This window comes from Corvus moneduloides, chromosome W (assembly GCF_009650955.1).
Source record: "Corvus moneduloides isolate bCorMon1 chromosome W, bCorMon1.pri, whole genome shotgun sequence".
Lineage (NCBI taxonomy): Eukaryota > Metazoa > Chordata > Aves > Passeriformes > Corvidae > Corvus > Corvus moneduloides.
In genome coordinates, this window is record NC_045510.1 from 14,231,269 (window position 1) to 14,252,236 (window position 20,968).

Consider the following 20,968-nt stretch of genomic DNA (forward strand, 5'->3'; position numbering starts at 1 on the left):
AAAAGGCAGAAAACACTGGGTTAAACTGACAGAGTCAGGATACAATCTGGCACCCTGTTAGTCAGGGTGGTGGTAGCAGTCCGATAAAATGGTGGCTGCAGTCCTCCTGAAGTGATGGATGTGGTTCTGTCAAAGCAGTGATCCTGCAGAAAGTCTGCTCTTCCTCAGAAGGTCCAGTGGTGGCTATGTAGCTCCTGTCCTCTGGAAATCCAGTGGGAAGGGGTGTCTCTGGTGTTCAGTCTCAGATTATATCCACGATGGGATGCTTGTTTCCTCCCTCTGGGTGGAGCATCTCACAATGAGATGATGAGTCATGAAGCCAGGCGTTGATTAGGCTCATTAAGAGAAGATAGTCCAGAGGGAGTTATTTCTGAGTCATGCAGCAGGACAATGATGGGCCATTAACAGAAAGATAGTCTGGGGGGAGGAGGCAAGGAAACACTGCCCCTCCTGATTTCGACAGCTCATGAGGATGGTAATAGAATACACTGCAACCCAGGACACCGTGTTTGACTCGATTTTAAGACCAGGAAAAGGCATCAGGAACTGGCAACCACAAAGGGACCCTAAAGACCTTGAAACTCGCAGTCTTGGGTTGGAACACATCTTGCTTTGTCCGTCTCTCTGCTGGCCAATTAGGGGCCAGAGCGATGATCCAGGACTGTGACCAGGACATTAGGACCCAGCACGGAAAGGCAGAAGCACGGAAAGAGAGGGTGAGTTTAAAGGGGATCTATATTGTGCTAGCACTAGGGAAGGAGATCTCTGAGGGGGGTGGAAAGGTTGGGGGCAGAGAAGCCCATGAAAGGGGAAAGCTTAAACTTTTCCTCTGCAAACTGTGGAAAGGAGGGGACGCCCTCTATGGAGTCCACAGGAGCCTAGAGGCTGTGCTCTACACAGCTGCAGGAGTGGCTCAGAGGTTCGAGAGGTTGGTTGGGACGTTGGGAGGCTGTGGGTTCGAATCCTTATGATACCAAATTTTCACATGCGTGCATTTACTGTTTGCTAAAACTAGTTGCTTTTTAGTATTTTAAAGTGTTGTAGTTTGTGTAGTAAGCTAGATAAACTGCCTGGGAAGTCAGAATTCCGAGGCCAGGTTGCAGGCTGAATTACAGAGTTAAAAGCTTCCCTTTGGCAGAGTTTTCCTGTCTGTGAGCAAACATGGGTGATGTTTTTTCAGATGAAAACGAGAAAATCCCTCCTAACAGCCCGTTTGAGCTAATAATAAAACATTGGAGATGGCTGACAGGGCAAAAACTACCCTGGACACCCAAGAATTGATTAGGTTGTCAACACGAGTTTGGCCGACTTTAGTCAAGGAAATTTGCCTCGTTTTGGTAGCTTGGAAAATGACATCATTACTGACCTGATGGTAGAATTGAGATTATTGCGTAGGTTTGATGAAGTAAGATATGCAGAACTTTTTACTATGTATTTGAACAGGGAAGAAGCATATGTGGTAGACAAAAGTAATATGGAAATGACTTTGAGGAGGAGAAAGGGAAAGAAAAAGCTGCAGCAAGCTGACTCGTATACTAATACAGACAGAGAAATTGATATGATAGATACAGATATGGCAGCACTAGCTTTCCGCAGTGGGGGGGTGTCTCCCCGCCCTGTTCAACCGCCGGGAAAGCCCGCACGGGGGGGGGGGGGGGGAGCAGCGGCCCTGCCGCCGCCGCCTCCGCCGGCGGGGCAGCCTGCACAAGTGGGGGCGGGGGATGGGGGAGCAGTGGCTCCCCCACCACCGCCACCACCGACTCCACCGCCGGGGCAGCCTGCACAGGGGGGAGATGGGGGAGCGGTGGCTTCGCCGCCGCCGCCGCCGCCTCCGCCGGCGGGACAACCCGCACAGGTGGGGGCGGGGCATGGGGGAGCGGTGGCGCTGCCGCCGCCGCCTCCGCTGTCCCCGCCACTGTCCGAGCGGGGGCAGGGAATGGAGCAGGCCGCCGGCTCCAAGCCGGAGGAGCGGCGAGGGGCCCCCCCGCCTCCAGCCTCTTCAGGGGCGGAGGGCGGGCGCGGAGGTAGGAGAGATGCGAATTGGCCACCGCCCCCTGACTTTTCCAGAGGCAGAGAAGGTGCAGACTGGCCACCGCCCTCTGACCTTTCCAGAGGCAGAGACGGGGAAGGGGGAGCGGAAGGGGCAGGCTGGCCGCCTTTCCCCGAGTGCCCTGAACACAGAAGTGAAGGTAGAAATGGACACGGGCAATCGCGGTGGCATTCCCCAATACAGAGAACCGCAAGTTTCCGAGCCAGAGACAGGAGGAGCCGCTCGCTCTCCCCACCCTGCGGCACAGGCAGTGTTGAAGCTGAGGGCAGATGGGATGGCCCCGACCCAGGCGGCTCGTGCAGAGCTAGGGATGGGAGAACCTGCTTGCAGCCCCTGCCTCCCTACCCCTCCACTGCCGCAAAGAGCGAGAAAGTTCCTGATCAACATTTGGCCTGGAACAAGTTTTAAAACCAATGAAACAATTTCAATTAAAAGCGAAAGGGATGATTTTGATACAGATGGTTCTCACGGGGAGGGTGGTAGAAGAAGGGGCAGGATAGCCTGAGAATCTATGAGAGCAGTCAGTCCCGTCGCTAAACACACAAGGTCCAAAACAGATAAAGGGGGGGGGGAGGAAGAACTTGTATTAGAAGCACCTCTGAGACAGGCCGCGGGAAATCAAGGAGTCATTTATATAAAGGCACCATTTTCTCTTGGAGAATTACAGCAGTGGACAAACTCAATTGGGAAGTACAGCAACAACCCAGAGAGAGTAGCTATGCGTGTAGAAATGGCCATAAAATCCCAAAACCCAGACTGGGGTGATCTAAATGTTATGCTAGATGAATTATTGGATAAAACAGAGAGAGAAATGGTCAACAAAGCTGCTATATCTGCTATAGAAACTCAAATTGCAACTGGCAATCTCCAAGGGTCAGTTAATGATATCTATCCCCTAGCAAACCCTAACTGGGATCCTAATGTCCCAGAACAAATAGAAAAGCTGAAGCGATACCAAAAATGGGTGGTTGTTGAGTTAAAATGTGCCATTCCTAAAGCAGTGAATTGGGCTAGGTTATATGAGATCAAACAAAATCCAAATGAGACCCCCACAGAGTTTCTAAATAGGCTTAAAGAGGCTGCACAAAAATACACTACCTTAGACCCTGACTCACCTGAGCAGCAGATCCACCTGGCCTACCTGTTTATAGGTCAATCTGCTAATGACATCAAGAAAAAGCTGCAAAAGATAGATGGGCCACCGGACATAAGTAAACTGTTGAATGTAGCCTGGAAGGTATACCAGAACAGGGACTTAGCAGACAAAGATAAACATCATAAACCCCACTACAAGAAGAGGTATGATAAGGAAAAGTCATCTGACACATCAAAAAGGGGTCCCCCTTTTCCCCTATCTGAGGACCAATGCGCAATTTGCAAAAAACGGGGGCACTGGAAAAATGAGTGTCCATCGCGAGCAGAAAAGAAGCCCCCAGTTTCAGAACTAACTGTAAATACAGACTGACGGGGACCAAAGGTAACTACCCCAGCAGAGCCTTCGGTTGTAGCTAAGCTGGGGAATGATGATGTTGAATTTCTGGTTGATACAGGGGTAACATATTCTGTGTTAAATACTTTAAAAGGTAAACTGAGTCAAGACACTGTGGATGTGATTGGAGCTACAGGGGTAAGTGAAACAAGGCCTCTTCTCCAACCTTTAAAATTTAAATTGAGAAAACACTGGGTCTCTCACCAGTTCCTGTATATGCCAAATTCCCCAATGCCATTATTGGGCAGAGATTTACTGGAAAAATTGGAAGCAGAAATTAAGTTTTCCAAGGAGGGGGGAGTGAAAGTTATAATCCCAGAATCTAAAATTATCGAAGCAGCTGCTATATTTGTACAGGAATGCCATGGAAAAATTCCCAAAGAACTTGAAGAGGCTGTCATTCAAATAGTGTGGGACAATGATTCTCCTGGGAGATCCAAAAAAGCTGAACCTATGAGTATCACACTCAAAGCAGGGGCTACACCAGCAAGGCAAAGACAATATCCTCTGAAATTAGAAGCTCGCAAGGGATTAGTACCTGTGATTGAAAAGTTTCTCAAATTGGGGTTGTTAGTGGAATGTGAATCCAGGTACAACACACCAATCTTGCCAGTAAAGAAAGCTGATGGTAAAAGCTACAGGTTGGTACAGGATTTGAGGGAAATCAACAAGATAACAGAGGACATACACCCAGTGGTAGCGAATCCTTACACACTTTTGACAACACTAACCAATGAATTAGGGTGGTTCACTGTTTTAGATCTCAAGGATGCCTTTTTCTGCATTCCTGTGCACAAGAATAGCCAAGAACTCTTTGCTTTTGAGTGAGAGAATCCAGAAACAGGGAGGAAGACCCAGCTCACCTGGACAGTTCTACCGCAAGGATTCAAAAACAGCCCAACCATATTCGGAAACCAGCTGTCAAAGGAGCTTGAGGACTGGAGGAAACAAGAACCAGGAGGAGCAGTTCTCCAGAATGTTGATGACATCTTGATAGCGGCCAAGACACGAGATGACTGCATAAAGCTCACTGTAAGTCTGTTGAACTTTTTAGGCCAAAGTGGGTATCGGGTCTCAAAAGAGAAAGCACAGGTTGCCCGGGAAACAGTAGTATACCTGGGCCTGGAAATTTTCCGTGGACATCGACAACTCAGCAGAGAACAGAAGGAAGCCATCTGTCGACTTCCAGAGCCCCATACCGTAAGGGAGATGCAGGCCTTCCTGGGAATGGTAGGTTGGTGTCGCCTGTGGATATCAAACTACGGTATACTGGTGAGACCTTTATATGAGGTCCTTAAAGCAGCTGAAAAGGGGACAATCATGTGGACAGAGAATGTCAGGGTTGCATTTAAACAGCTGAAACATTCCTTGATATTAACCCCAGCTCTGGGACTGCCGGACTTGACTAAACCTTTTGAACTCTTTACACATGAGCGACTGAATCTTGCTCTGGGGGTACTGGCACAGCACCTTGGAGACCAGCGAAGAGCTGTGGCCTATTTCTCAAAACAACCAGACAATGTAGCCCAGGGTTGGCCAGGATGCTTGAAAGCTGTGGCAGCAACAGTCCTTCTGATACAGGAGGCCCGTAAATTCACCCTTGGGCAGCACATTGTCGTGTATGTACCCCATGCAGTGATAAATGTGCTGGAGCAAAAGGGGGGACACTGGCTCTCCCCTAGCAGGATGCTCAAATACCAATCTGTGTTATTAGAACAAGATGATGTTACTCTAAAGACAACTTCTGTGGTAAACCCTGGGATGTTTTTATCATCCACGTTACGTGACAGTGTGCCTGAGCATGATTGTTTGCAGACAATAGAGGAAACTTATTCCAGCAGACCAGACCTGAAAGATGTTCCTTTGAAAGATCCAGACTGGGAACTGTACACTGATGGGAGCAGCTTCATGAGAAATGGTAGGAGGATGACCGGTTATGCCGTAACCACCTCAGATGAAATCATTGAGGCAAAAGCCTTGCCTCCAGATGTATCATCACAGAAAGCTGAACTCATTGCACTAATGAGAGCTCTAGAACTGAGTGAGGGGAAGAAGGTGAACATATGGACTGATTCCAGATATGCCTTCAGTGTTGTGCATGCCCACGGAGCTATTTGGAAGGAACGTGGCCTGCTGACTGCTCAAGGTAATGAGGTTAAGCATGCTAAACAGATTCTTGCACTTTTACAGAGCATTTGGAAGCCTACGCAAGTGGCTATCATGCATTGCAAGGGTCATCAAAAAGGGAAAACAGCCCCTGAACTGGGAAATTGTTTTGCTGACGAAACAGCCAGGGGGATTGCAGAAAAAGGCATTTTTGCAGCGGTACCACAGAAAGAGATAGATTTGTCATCATTTACTCCAAAATACAATCAGAGGGATCACAAATTAATTAAGTTCCTTAAGGCTGAAATCAAAGAAGGTGGGTGGGCTGTTAGCCCAGTAGGACAAGTCATAGTTCCACCCCTGATCCTTCGGGAAATAGCCCAACGAGAGCATGAAAGTACCCATTGGGGAACAGAAAATCTTTTAAAACATTTGCGGAAAGCAGTGATAGGGAGAGGAATGACTGATATTGTGCAATCTGTAACAAGCAAGTGTGAAACCTGCTGTAAAAACAACCCTGACACAAGCAAAAGAGTTGTGTTAGGAGTGACAAAGACAGGAGATCTCCCGGGAGATAATTGGCAAATAGATTTTGCTGAGATGCCACGCAAAGAGGGATGCAGGTATATACTGGTACTGGTTGACACCTTCAGTGGATGGCCTGAGGCTTTCCCCTGTCGCAGCAACACAGCAAAAGAAGTAGTGAAAGCTTTGCTCAATCATATAATACCAAGATTTGGGGTTCCTTTGGGAATGTCATCAGATAGGGGACCACATTTTGTTGCAACAGTGGTTGGGGAAGTTAGCAGGATTTTGGGCCTTACCTGGGACCTGCACACACCATACAGGCCCCAGGCAAGTGGCAAAGTTGAACGCATGACTGGGACCCTCAAAACCCAGATTTGCAAGATTTGTCAAGAGACATCCATGACATGGGTTCAAGCCCTGCCTATAGCCTTGCTGAGAGTCCGCATACAGCCAAGGAGAAGGGACAACATCAGTCCCTATGAAATATTATATGGCAGGCCATACTAGGTTCCACATATCCCGGAGGAAATTCATATGAGAGGTAAAAATGATTTGCAGAAATATTTAATGGCTCTGAGTTCCACTTTGCAGAAGCTCCAGAGATTCGTCGTGTTATCCAAACCAATAGGATTGGACACACCTGCTCATCCATTCCAGCCTGGAGACTGGGTCTACATCAAGTGGTGGGACAGCGACCCCTTGCAAGCCAAATGGAAGGGACCATTCCAAGTTTTGCTGACCACTTTTACTGTAGTCAAGGTTGCTGGCAAGGGGCCGTGGATTCACTACTCCAGGGTGAAGAAAGCTTCTGCTCCCGAAATCACCAAGAAGACAGCGACTGATACAAATCAGAAAGATGCAGTTTAAACTGTTTTTTACATGTTTGCTGTTTGCCCAACTGGTAACCATGGTTCAGGGTTCACCCCATGATTTACATAAGATTGTGGTCCAAAATGTGTCCAAAATTCTTAATAAGAGCGATTGCTGGATCTGTACTGTTACCACCCCTGGATGGGAAGGGTCACTGGCCATTGATTGGCATTTTAATAGAAGAATTAAGAAAGTTTTGGACGAAATTTGGAAGAGAACTCAAATTCTACATTGTTGGAATTGAAAAAAGAAGAGAGGCCCGGCTCCGGTGGGGGGAGGAATGCAGTCCAAACCAATATGGTTGATAAGAGCAAAACTCCGTTTATTAGCAATCCAAAGGCACTTATATAGTATACCAGCTTGTTAGCTCCTAAGTGGCTTAAAGCTTATCAAAGCACATTTCTACTTCTACATAATTGGACTTACATTGGCAAGCTTCTACAGTTATGTTATGATTAAAAGTATTCAAAGTTCACCCCCCTTGTCCCCTGGTTAGTACATCTTATCAGGACAGCTGCATCGTTTCAAAACTCCCTCTTTGTTCCCAGCCCTGCTTGTTTTCTTCACACAAGAATTTTCTCATGGAGAGTTTTTTCTCACACACAGGCCTTTTGCTTCCAGGCCTATTGCTTGTACAGTTCTTCTATTGATCCCATAATTCTATCAATGATCCGTGCCCCGGATCCTTTAATAATTGCAACACTACATGAAGTAGCTTCTAGAAATAACACCTTAAAATTTGATCATATTTTTGATACCCTCACCTCGTGGTTATCAAACTGGGCCTGGGTAAAAGAAATATTCATAATAGTTGTAATTGTAGTTATTATCTATGTAATTTCCTGTGGAGCAGCCGGTTGTGTAAACCGGTTCTGCGGGTAAAAAATAGAGTAGAGTAGAGACTAGACACGATAGAGTTTTGTTAGTCTCTAAAAGGGGGGAAATGATGCCATGAAGCTTTTTGCCTTTTCTTTTATACCCCTGTTATACCTTTTTACAACTTCTGTATTCTTAGTGCTTTTTGCCTACATTCTTGGACTTGTTTGTCAAGCTAAGAGACTAAACATTTTAGAAGCTTCGTAGCTAGGGATCAGTGTGCCCCAGACCCCAAGGTCCTCTCCAGAACATATTCTGTAAACCAAGATAGAACCATCCAGGGGAAGGTTCCTTGGGGAGGGGGGCTCACTTGAGCCTCTCATTGGGGAATCTTTGCTAGATATGCTAATTAGTAAAACCTGTAATGTTATACCCAATGTTGGGGGGGAGGGAGACAGAGATAGACTCGGCGGGGTGCATCTCGATGCATATGACTTGGACGTGTACACCTAAGGATCCTTAAAATAAATAACAAGGTAAAATCCCTTTTCCCCTTCTAACCGTGTATGACTCTTGATTTTAAGACCAGGAAAAAGCATCACTGGGAGCATGGGCTGAGGGGCTGTGGAGCAGCCGGGGCTCAGCACTGGGCAGTGCCTGACCCTGCCACTCCCGGGCATGGATGGCAGTGGCCGCCGGCCGCATGAGGTTGCGGGATGCCCCAGCCACCTGTGGGGCTGCCGGCCATGCCCGCCGGGAGCGCCGGGGGGGTGAGGAGCCGTTTGGACACTGTGGAAGGACAGAGACTGGCTCTGGTATATGGTGTGTGATAGAGTGGGCACAAGTGAGGGAAAGAAGGGATTACAGCCTGTCATTGAGTCCCTGCTAAAGGCAGGTCTTTTAGAGCCACGTATATCTCCCTATAAGACTCCTATCCTGTCGGTTAAAAAAACAGGTGGGACCTACAGAATGGTGCAAGATTTAAGAATAATAAATGAAATTGTCAAACCAAGGCATCCCACAGTTCCAGATCCCTATACCATCCTGAATCAAATCCCTTCTTGTCTTGGTTTGAAAGACAGGTGTCTGCTAAGGAAGGCGGGAGCCCCCCTTGGAATGGCAGATGCAACCCCCCTTCCCTCCGAGTTATTATAATTTTGAAATCAAGGGGCTTTTAGGCAAAGATATGGGAAATAGGAATAACACTTCTTTACTATTATATATCTATATGTGTATAACCAGTCAAAGAAACAACAATAACTATGGCAGTAACAGCAAACAATCACAAACCCAGTCCCAGCCTTCTCGGCTGTCAGGCCCTTTCCCCTTGGGTGCAGTTCTACTTGCAGCCGGCAGGGGTGCTGGCGACTCCCGGTGAACAGGGCAGGTGCGATGGTTCCCCCATGGCTGCAGGGGGCGTTCTGGAGCAAGCTCGGGGAGCACGCAGCACTTGTGCCCTGGGATCCCGGGAAGGGATGGAACAAAAAAGCTTCACAAATCCCTGGGCAGCTGATCCCGGTGTCCGGCTGGACCCTCGGGAACAGCAGGCTGGAACGGCAGGCTGGAATGGCAGGGACGAGCACAAATCCCAGGTGGCAGACGAGGTGTATCCAAACGGGGAACCCCCTCGGATGTCTGGGCAGGCAGGGCGAGCACGGCTACAACGTAGCGAAGGCTCAAAGCAACGGCGGGGCAGGGCGGCCACAGCCTGGCTCCAAGTGGGGCGGGGAAGGCGGGCTTTGGGATCCCGGGGCTTCTCCAGCAGAAGGAAAAGCAGCCGAAGAAAGCAGCCTCCCTCTCTGTCCAAATGCAGGAGACCGACTGCCCACACACCCAGGTGAAAACAAAAGAGTAGCCAGCTCTTTTGTTTTTCTGAAGTACCCAGACATTTGTCCCCCTAGCAACATGTATGGGGAAAATTCCTTTAACAGAAAAAAAAAACCCAGGAGAGCTCCTAAAACCCAAACACTTCTTCACATCAGTATTTTTCAGTACTGGATTTGAAGGATGCTTTCTGGGGGTGTCTGATTACAGAGGACAGTAAAGAGTATTTTGCCTTTGAGTGAGAACAGGAAAAAGAAGGGAAAATGATAAAACAACAGTTGACCTGGACAGTCCTCCTGCAGGGATATACAGTCACCATTTCTGTTTGGGCAAGCCTTGCAGAAAATATTAAGAGAGTTTACCCCAACCTCAGGAGTTAGGTTATGACACTGACTGTGCCTTAATTATGCCTCCCCTGATGGGGGAGAATTTTAGAGTCTTTGCCAGGAGTCTGAAAGATGAACGAGACCTTCAGCCTTCTCTGCTTTCAGATAGTTGTTTATTAAGTCTTATCAGAGAAATAGGGCCACTTAACGTGACCCAGACATAGCACAGAGCAGAGAATGCAGGAGAATGCCCAATTATCAAGATTACACAGCCTGTGGGAACCTAGAATGCAGAGTATATTTCTCTGCCTGTTTTGAAAGGTTTTACCCCCCGGACAGTACTGTTTTTGACCTTTGTCCATGGAAAAATTTGCCTAGCCTCTGGGAAGAATTTGAATCTACAATGGTGTGAATTAGGTGATAGAATACTATGTGAGATTAACACAGGGTGAAAAATTTAGAGTTTTTAGGTCTATTTGCATAGTAAATAGATAGAAGCAGAAAACCTCAAAATGGAGGATAAGTTGTAGTTAAAAGCTTCTTTCTCCTTCTTCACTAACTCCATATTTTGCAGCAATAGTGGTTTGGGATGATTGGATACAGAATTCCACAGTTCCTGTCTACGTGATTTAGGAACTTGTTGGACATTGGTAAAAAAGTGAAAATATCTTGCGTTTTAAGTTTTCATTGGGTAATTTACCTTTAAAAAGGCTGTGAAATCTTGATAAGTTGTCTTCTTGCTGCATTCTCTGCTCTATGTCTAGGCCATGCCAGCGGCTTGTACTCCTTAGATAAGAATTAATAAGCACCTATCTGGAGACTGAGAAGCATGGTCCCATTCGCCTCCTTTTTTCTCCTGGCAAAAATCTGAACATCTCCCCCATCAGGGAAGGCAACAATTAATAATGCGGACAGTGTTACAGCCTTTTAAAGGTAAATGACTCAATGAAAACTTAAAACGAAAGATATTTTCACTTTTCTTCCAATGTCTAGTAAATTGTCTGGTCACGTAGACAGGAACTGCGGAATTCTTTATCCAGTCATCCCAGACTACTTCTACCGCAGAATATGGAGTAGTAGAAGAAGAAGAAGAAGGTCTGGAGAACAACAACAATCCTCCATTTTGAAGTTTTTTGCTTTTATCTATTTACTATATTAACAAACCCAAATCCTCTAAATTTTTCACCCTGTGACAATCTTACATAATATTCTATCACCTAGTTCACACCAGTGTAGATTCTAATTCTTCCCAGAGGGTAGGCAATTTTTTCCAAGGACGAAGGTCAAAAACAGTGTTGTCCAGGGGGGTAGAACCCTTCAAAACAGGCAGAGAAATATTCTCTGCACCCTGGGTTCCCACAGGTTATTGCAGTTATGTGGATGATTTGCTTTTATCAGGGGAACAGGAAAAGGTGTTTGAAGAGGCTACTGTGAAGCTGCTTAATTTTCTGGCTAAAAAGGGGCTTAGAGTATCTGAAAAGAAGGTGCAGTTGGTAGAGAAAAAGGTTAAATATTTGGGACACATTTTGACTGGAGGTTTACGGTGTATTGATCCAGACTCAGGAAAGGAATTTGAGCTATATGTGGATGTTAAACAGGGCCATGCTAAAGGAATTTTGGTGCAAGAACATGGGGGAACACAGTGGCCTGTTGTTAGACCCAGTGGCCAGAGGCTGGCCTCATTGTCTGCAGAACTGTGTGATACATGGAAAGACTCCACAACTCGTAAGTTGTAAAGTAGGTATGTTTATTGAGCGCTGAGACGCATGGGGGATCGCTCCTCCAAAGGCATGCATGTCATCAGCAACACTTGTCTCTACATTTATCCTCTAAAATGTTACATATGCATTGTTTCTCAATACGCTTATACATATTCATATCCTCTTCCTGAAATTATTTGCATAGTCCTTAGTCATCATTATGTGAGCTTCAAGCATGCGCAGTGCCTCCTGGTGGTCATAGGCTGGGGTCTCAGGATGAAGTAAACGAGTCTTCCTCAGGGCTGCACTTTTCACCTTTCCTTGTCGCGCATGCTCTCTTGGCTCCTGGCCCTAGTCTAAACCACTAGGATGGTTTCAATGGGTTTAGGGTCCAAAGAGCAGGAACTAAGTCACAGTTGCTTCTTTTTATCACTAGCCCTGCATCCTTCCATCTTGCTTGACAAGCACAATAAATGTTAAGCAAGCTATATGGTACATGTTTAGCAAGCAATTTTAAGCAAGCACTTCCTTAACCCTTTATGTCCCCTTTTCAGTCCCCCCTTTTCTACAAAGTTAGTAAATTCTTTTACTAGTAGAAAGATTCCTTACCTGACAGTCTTGCTCAAAAGGTGTCCCTTAATACTTTCCCATGTGCATTAGATATAGAAGTTAGAACTGTTAGTCGCTGTAACATTTTCCAATTCCAAACAAACAATATAAAAGACAAAACAAGGCTGACTAGAGATAATATTAAAAGAACAATAATGGGGTGACAACTTATTTAGAATGCCAGTCACAGTAGGTGACCATCCAAAGAGCACATCCCACCAATTGTGTCTTGCATCTTGCTTTACCCTTTGCAGGACATTGTTTATTTCTTCTGTATCTTGATGAATTGTTATCAAGGTTTTTCTCCCATTTTCTTGGACCTCTTTCAAAATTTTAATCAGATCTTGATGTTTCACTAATTGTCGTACTAATGTAAGGTTCATCCCAATAGATACAGGTGATAATTTGTGAAACATTGTATAATTGGATTTTATCAGCTGATGGGATACGACTGGTGCTAAATAAGAAAAGTCCCACCCAACAATCTTAACAAAATTACAAAAATTGGAATGATTCTTGTCATCTATAGTCACTTCATCTATTGTTACAGAAGTACAAGCAGTTCTCAGACACACACAACCCTGACCGATATATACTAGTTCAGTCTTTTGATTAGTGTCTAGATGGATTTCAAAGTGACAAATGCCTTGCATATCAAGGCATTGTATCAAGGCATATGTCTTGAGTATCAATTATACTACTTTCGCAAATAAACCCTTGTTGTTCCCACGTAATACAAGGCTCCAAGTTTACAGTTTGCCACCTCCTGTTCACCCTTCGTGCCCATGCCCTATGTTCAGAAGGATAGAGCACCGTTTTTCATGGTTTAATCCTAGTGCAATAATGGGATGGATTACGTATATTGAGGCGTTACATATGGTTAACACAAAGGTTGTGGCTATATTAGTGATAGGGTCATAGGTAAAATTTACCAGGGTCCACCAAGATAGGAACTTTCTTTCTAAGTCGGCGGCATTGTCCCAAACAACTTTCCGAATTTTGATGGGGAAAGTGCCTTCACTACCTTCTCTTATAATCGAAGCGGCTACTGACTGCATCCATAGTTGTGCCTGTATACAACTGAGAGCCAAAGACACATTATCTTGGATCACACCAAATGCATTTATTATCAATTTGTGGTCCTGTTCCTCCACCTTTTCCCATTCTGGTAAGACTTTTGAGGACAGCCATTGGCTGGTTCCCAACGCTAATAGGGAAGATTGCAGGGGTTGTCTTAATTTTGCCAAGTCACTAGTTGCAGTGGGAAATTTATTCATTAATATTTCTGAGTCAATTCCATTTAGGACCCCCAATCCTGTCCCCAGCACTCCGGTTAAGTCCCTTCGCGTTCTGCCCCTAAAGGGCACTTGTTTCAGGAGCCAGGTTGGCCAGCCCTCGAAGGATGTTCATAGGAGAGGAGAACATGCTGGTTGAATTTCAGAAACACTGGTTTGCATTAGCAGTTCAACACGCTTAGGAGACCATTTTGGGTTAAACAACATTTGTTATTGGCCTGTGTTCTGTAGATACAAAAATGCTGCTAGCAAGGATTTTCTTGCTATTTTCTAAGTCCGTGTGAGACTTTTCTCTCTCACAGAAGAGGTAGCAGAGTATGTAAACAACCAAGCCACCTGCAACCTTGAAAAGTCTTGTTTATGATATAGTAGAAAAACATTATGACAATGGATGTTTTAGGATTTTAGCCAATCACCCCAAGGGGTGGCTGATCCTTTGTCCAATTAGACTATGAAGAAAAAAGTCTATAAAAGAGTTTGTAAAATAATTAAATAAATCAATCTTGCTGCACAATTCCTGCCTGCTGGATCTTCTCTCCTCCTCCTCCCTATGGCTGCAGGACACGGTGATATACCCTAGGGCCCAGGCCTGCGGTAATATTTGGTGCTGCCCGACGTGATCTGCACTCTCTGACGTGCCCTGCTGCTGCGAGTTAAGCCGAATTTTTCTAGAGGTACGCTGTTCCCCTTTCCCCCCGGGACCGGGAGGTCCGACAGGACTGAGAAATGGCAAAGAGCGGCTCACAAACGGACGCTGTGGTAATGGTCTGGAAAGGTGTGTTTAGCATATTGCAAACCTCCATTTCTGAAAACTCACTTCGGGAATTATTAGATTGGGCTACCTTAAAAGGGATTTCCATGGACAGAGATACTGCCCTGGACTTTGCCTTATGGCAGGAACTTGGCTGTGCTGTCTGGCACAAACTCCTGTTTGGGGACCCTGCAGTGTTAGAGTTATGCCAAACCTGGCGTTTGTTACTTATTCTGCTGACAGACCTTGACTGTAGCAGCCGAGCTGGCTCGCCTATTTCAGTGATGAATGACGGAGGAATGTCCGAGGGGGCAAGTGATGGTGAATCAGAAAAAACACCCCCGGCTCCACAGGCAGAGCCTGCACCGCCTCACCCTGCACAATCGCATGACTCTGTGGCCCCCAGGGACCCCGCGCCAGCAGAGGCGGGGGTGTCGGGGCAGAGGGAGGTCGCGCAGTACGCCTTGCCGCTCAGCTCGGCGGCGGCCATGGCTTATCCAGGGCCACGAATTAGGGGCTTAGTGAATTGGACCCCCAGAGCGGCTCCTAGCCCGTTTGCGTATGCACCAACAGAGCCAAAATCGCCTGGATCTAACTTCTTAGCCGGGGTAGAGCCAGGTGTGACTGCACCGAGACTGCCGGGGTGTGGTCCGCTGCCCTCCTTGGTGCTGGACTCTTCTGCACTGCTGCAGAACCGAGCCATTGACCTTTTAATACAGCATCTGCCTTTGCTGACAGAGTTACCGAACATATCCTGGCAGTTGGGAGAATTGCTCAGCCTGCAAAAACAGCTGTTGCAGATAACAGAGGCACCCTGCCGTGCGGGGTGCGCCGGGCCCGCGCCGCCAGCACCGCCCGCGCCGCCCATGGGAGCCGCGGCTCCAAACCAAGGAGCAGCACGGCCGGCAGTGAACCCAGAAGTAGCGCTGCCGCGGGAAAACCCGAACGTGGCCAGGGAGTAAGCTATGAGCGCGGCACCGGGTGCGGCTGCAGTGCAAGGGCCAGTGACGGTGCTGAACACTGCCGCGGTGCAAGAGATAAGCGTGGAGCCGGGTGCGGCTGTAGCCCCAGAGACGGCGGCAGCAGCTCCAGTACCGGTTCGATCAGGACTGGTGTCATAGGTTAGCAAGCATAGTCCCGGAAGGGACGTCCTTGCTAAGGGGTGCTTACAGTTTCCTCTGGGAACTGATAGAACCTATCAGCTGGCCAGTTTGAATATGGACAATTCTCTAAGCCACTTAAAGTTGTGATCGCCTCTGTGATCCACATTTAAGAATAGGCAAACTCCCCCTCCAAGCTCTCTCTCGTTTCCGGCGCTGGGACAGGTGGCTGCGGGCCCCGTGTGGGGGCCAGCGGGCCCGGCCAGGCCCTGCTCGGGCCAGGCCGGGCCGGGCCACGGCCATCCTGAAGCCATGGACCTGTTCCAGCCATGGAACCCCCCCCCCCACTGCCTTGCCGTGGGCAGCCGGAGCGGCTCGGCTCTCCCCCCTCTCCACTGCGATAAGAAAAATTCAACATTCCAGCTGCAAAGCTGCAAGGCCGAGGTGAGATTAACCCTTTTTATTGCTGTGAAGAGCTGAAAACCTGAGGGAAGAGAGAGAGGAGATGCTTAAAGCTGAAATTCTTTTGTGAAGCTATGATATATCAGAGTATCCTGTTGTAATTTCATGAAGATATGGGGGGTGGAGTGTTCAACTCGTAAGCAAAAGCACCTGCGCTGAGATAGGCAGATGCTGACGCAGCTGTAATTTCATGAGAAGTTTGGACAGGGAGAGATGAACCAGATGAAGACTTTTGCTCCGAACGGGAAAGGAGAAAACCTCAGTCCCTAGAGATGCTCCCAGAGATAGTCCTAAAGATGAAGATGATGAAGACCCTTTGCTCCCAGGGAAGGAGAAGGGCCTCTGTTTTTGTTTCTGAACGGCTCAACCTTAAAATTGTACCCCAAAAAACTTCAAGAGTGGACCCTCGAAAGCAGTTGCGGGAAAAGCTGCAAGTCGGGGGAAAGGACTCACACGCAGGCAGAGAGACTCCTCTTCCTAAATGGACTGAACAATATTTGGAAGTGGGCGGCTGTCTCGTTGTGATAATGTTTTCATAGCATGAGCAAGAAGAGACTTCTCTCTCTAAATGGACTGAACAAGGTTATTATGGAAGTGGTAAACAGACTGAACATCTTAAGGGTTGTCTTTTCACATTGTCAGTGGGAGAAGGGAGGAAGGTGGGGGGAGGAGGAGAGTTCTGAAGGTGGTATAATTTTTTTTTCTTCTTTTAGGTCTGTTAATAAACTTCTTTATATTCTTTCAAGTTTGGTGCCTGTTTTGCATTTCTCCTAATTCTTATCTCACAGCAGATAAACAGTAATGAGTATTTTGGACCAAACCACTACAACTGGCCAAGATGGCATCCCGTAAAGAAGCTGCTGTTCAAACTGCAGAGCAGGCAACTGCAGTCTGTGCTGTCTGTTCTGGCTCTAGCGAACTTAGACAAAGTGCCCCTCTCCCTGCCCACCTCTGTTCGCTCCCAGAGTCTCAGAGTTGCCTTTGCCTGATGACTCATCATCGGGAAGTGAGGCAGATGAGGTTCTGGCCCCAGGTCGTCAGGCGGCTGTAGCCACGCGGCGAAGAAAAAGGCTGCGCTGGCCTCGCCCCTGGACCTTTCAGGACTGCATGGCAACAGTGCGTCCGACCCACTACAATCGCTTCTTAGAGTCAGTTAAAATGCGAGCATTGGAGGAGGGTGACTGGAGGTTATTGGAAACACTTGGAATGCCAAATAGATTTGAGGATTCTGGGGGTAATCGGGAAGCTGTTACACTCCATCCACAGGCTGTGCCAGAAGTTCAGGATGGTACTGACACCCCAAAAGGGGAGATCCAAGCTTTCCCAGTGTATAAGGCTCTCCCAAATTCAGGCGAGCGTGATAAGCATGAGGTGATTTCTTGGAAAGTTGCCCAGGACCTGCAATCCAAGGTGACACAACATGGGCTAGGTTCTGCTGAGGTTATGCAGATAATAAGGGTGATAAATACATATTTGCTTGCTCCATTTGATATCAGACACTTAGGTCAAATTCTATTTCAACCTGTACAATTTACAGTTTTTGAGAAAACCTGGAGAAAGCTGGCCGACAAGGCTGCATTAGGGAATATGCAGCTCCCTGCTGCCAATCCTAGACAGACAGCAGGAGTGGATGCTTTGATGGGGACTGGTCCCTTCTCTGATCCCAGTCTACAGGGTGCTTTGTCCTCTAGCATCCTGCAGCAAGCTCAACAGGTCGGCATGGCTGCCCTGTTGAAAACCATAGAGTTTTCTGCACCTAGACAGCGATATACTGCATTAATTCAAGGGAAATCAGAGTCATTCCTCCCTTTTGCAGAGAAAGTTGCTGCTTCTCTCGAGAAGCAGGTTGAGGATGACAGGTTAAGACAGTTGTTGTTAAGGCAGTTAGTGAGAGATAACGCAAAAGAAGAGTGCAGAAAAATCATAGATGCTTTGCCAGGGGATCCTGAGGTAACAGACATGGTCGAAGCCTGCGCTAAGGTGGGATCTGGGAACCAGAAAAGGTCTTCTTTGGCTGCGTTCCTGCAGCCTGTTCACACATCTTCTGGTCGTGAACCAAAGCAACCAAAACAGGCGAAAAACGGAAGCAGCCTAAGCCGAGCCAAAAAGAGAACACACCGATCCCCCAGTGCAAGAGGTGTGGCAGACCAGGGCATTGCTTGGACTATTGTAGATCACTGACTCATGCCGATGGTCGGCCGTTGCGGGGAAACTTCCGCCGGGTTGCAAGGAGGGGGAATTGCTCTCCAATGCAGTCGCTCCCCCAGAGAGTGGCACAGGTACAGGCACAGGCCTACCCAGCCACCCTAGAGACGGCACCCAGGAATCAGACGGTTTTGACGTCCACACCGCAGCAGCAGTCGTCTTAGACTCTAGCGGTATTTATAAGGTTCTCTTGGATGCATATGGACCCTTAGCCCAGGGATCCAGTGCGATGCTGGTGGGAAAACCTGATGTTGCCCATCAAGGAATCTTAGTGCACTCAGGAGTTATTGATGCTGACTTTAACGGTCAGATTTGTGCTATGGTCTCCACGCAAAAACCTCCCGTAACTATTCCTGGGAAAACCTGCCTTGCTAAATTAGTGCCTTTTAAGTCTTGTGTCCCCAGGATAGAACAACAAACTCACGAAGATAGCGGCAGTGGATCTACGGGACTTCCGCAGGCCTTCTGGACTGCAGACATCTCTGACCAAAGGCCTCAGATGACATGTACCCTGATCCTGCCAAACGCCCGTCTGCCCCGGATTCAGCTTCGAGGTTTGATTGATACGGGTGCTGATGTAACTATCATCTCCTTCTCTGCATGGCCTCCCTCATGGCCTTTAGACCCGGTGGGATCGGCCATCGCAGGAGTAGGAGGAACCACACAGAGCTATTTAAGTGAACGGCCTGTGATGGTGAAGGATTCAGAGGGGCACACAGCTACAATTAGGCCTTATGTTGCTACCACTTCCCTTAACCTTTTGGGACGGGACGTGTTGGCAGCTTGGGGCGTACAGATTGGGACAAATTTTTAGCAGGGGTCACTGTGTGTAAGGGTGCACAGTATCCTACACTGCCTTTGCAGTGGTTGATTAACACACCAATCTGAGTCAGACTCTGCTCAGTTAGTTGAATTAAGGGCTGTTATCATGGCTTTTCAATGATTCTCACAGGAACCTTTGAACTTGGTTACTGAAGCTGACTAGCAAAAGCTTTGTATACAATCAATCACCTTACAGTACCACAAAATTCAAATAATCCTGTTATTCTGAATCATTTTCTCTCATTGCAGTCTGCAGGCGAGAGACAGCTGCCCCGGGCAAAAGTCTGGGTACAGAATTTACTCACTAACCAGTGGGAAGGCCCACATGAGTTTATCGTTTGGGGCCGTGGGTATGCTTGCATTTCCACAGATACTGGGGTACAGTGGCTACCTTCAAAATGCGTTCGCCCTGATCTACTGTAGTGGTTTGGTCCAAAATACTCATTAATGTTTATCTTCTGTGAGATAAGAATTAGGAGAAATGCAAAGCAGGCACCAAACTTGAAAGAATATAAAGAAGTTTATTAACAGACCTAAAAGAAGAAAAAAAAATTATACCACACCTTCAGAACTCTCCTCCTCCCCCCACCTTCCTGCCTTCTCCCACTGACAATGTAAAAAGACAACCCTTAAGATGTTCAGTCTGTTTACCACTTCCATAATAACCTTGTTCAGTCCATTTAGAAAGAAGAGTCTCTCTTGCTCATGCTATGAAAACATTATCACAACGAGACAGCTGCCCACTTCCAAATATTGTTCAGTCCATTTAGGAAGAGGAGTCTCTCTGCCTGCATGTGAGTCCCTTTCCCCGATTTGCAGCTTTTCCCACAACTGCTTTCGAGGGTCCACTCTTGAAGGTTTTTGGGGTATAATTTTAAGGTTGAGCCGTTCAGAAACAAAAACAGAGGCCCTTCTCCTTCCCTGGGAGCAAAGGGTCTTCCTCATCTTCATCATTAGGACTATCTCTGGGAGCATCTCTAGGAACTGAGGTTTCTCCTTTCCCGTGTGGAGCAAAAGTCCTCATCTGGTCCATCTCTCCCTGTCCAAACTTCTCATGAAATTACAGCTGCGTCAGCATCTGCCTATCTCAGCGCAGGTGCTTTTGCTTACGAGTTGAACACTCCACCCCCCATATCTTCATGAAATTACAACGGGATACTCTGATATATCATAGCTTCACAACAGAATTTCAGCTTTAAGCATCTCCTCTCTCTCTTCCCTCAGGTTTTCAGCTCTTCACAGCAATAAAAGGGTTAATCTTACCTCGGCCTTGCAGCTTTGCAGCTGGAATGTTGAATGTCGATTATCGCAGTGGAGAGGGGGGAGAGCCAAGCCACTCTGGCTGCCCATGGCAAAGCAGTGGGGGGGTGTTCCATGGATGGAACAGGTCCATCGACTCCAGGATGGCCGTGGCCCTGCCTGGCCTGGCCCAAGCAGGGCCTGGCCGGGCCCGCTGGCCCCCACACGGGGTCCGCAGCCACCTGTCCCAGCACCAGAAACGAGAGAGAGAGCTTGGGGAGGAGTTTTTCTATTCTTAAGTGTGGATCACAGAGGCAGTCACAACTTTAAGTGGCTTAAAGAATTGTCCACATTCAAACTGGCCAGCTGATAGGTTCTATTAGGTCCTAGAGGAAGCTGTAAGCACCCCTTAGCAAGGACATCCCTTCTGGGACTATGCTAGCTAACCTATGACACCTATGGCACCAGAGGCAGAACAGGCAACCTCCAAATGATGACCAGAACGCCAACCATCCAAATGGCGACCAGAATGTAGATCATCAGCCTAATGACTCTTCTGATGATGACCAAGATGTCAACCATCAGGGAGATGCTCATTCTAGAAGCAGAGACTGGGATGGTCCTTCTACAAGCAGAGACTGAACTTTAAATTTCTTGTTATGGAGTCAGATAGTTAAAGCCTTAAGGACATATTTAGAATTAATAACTGATGTAAATTTCTATTTAGGATTAATAGTAGAGTTGTTATCTTATCAAACAAAAAGGGGGAATTGTAG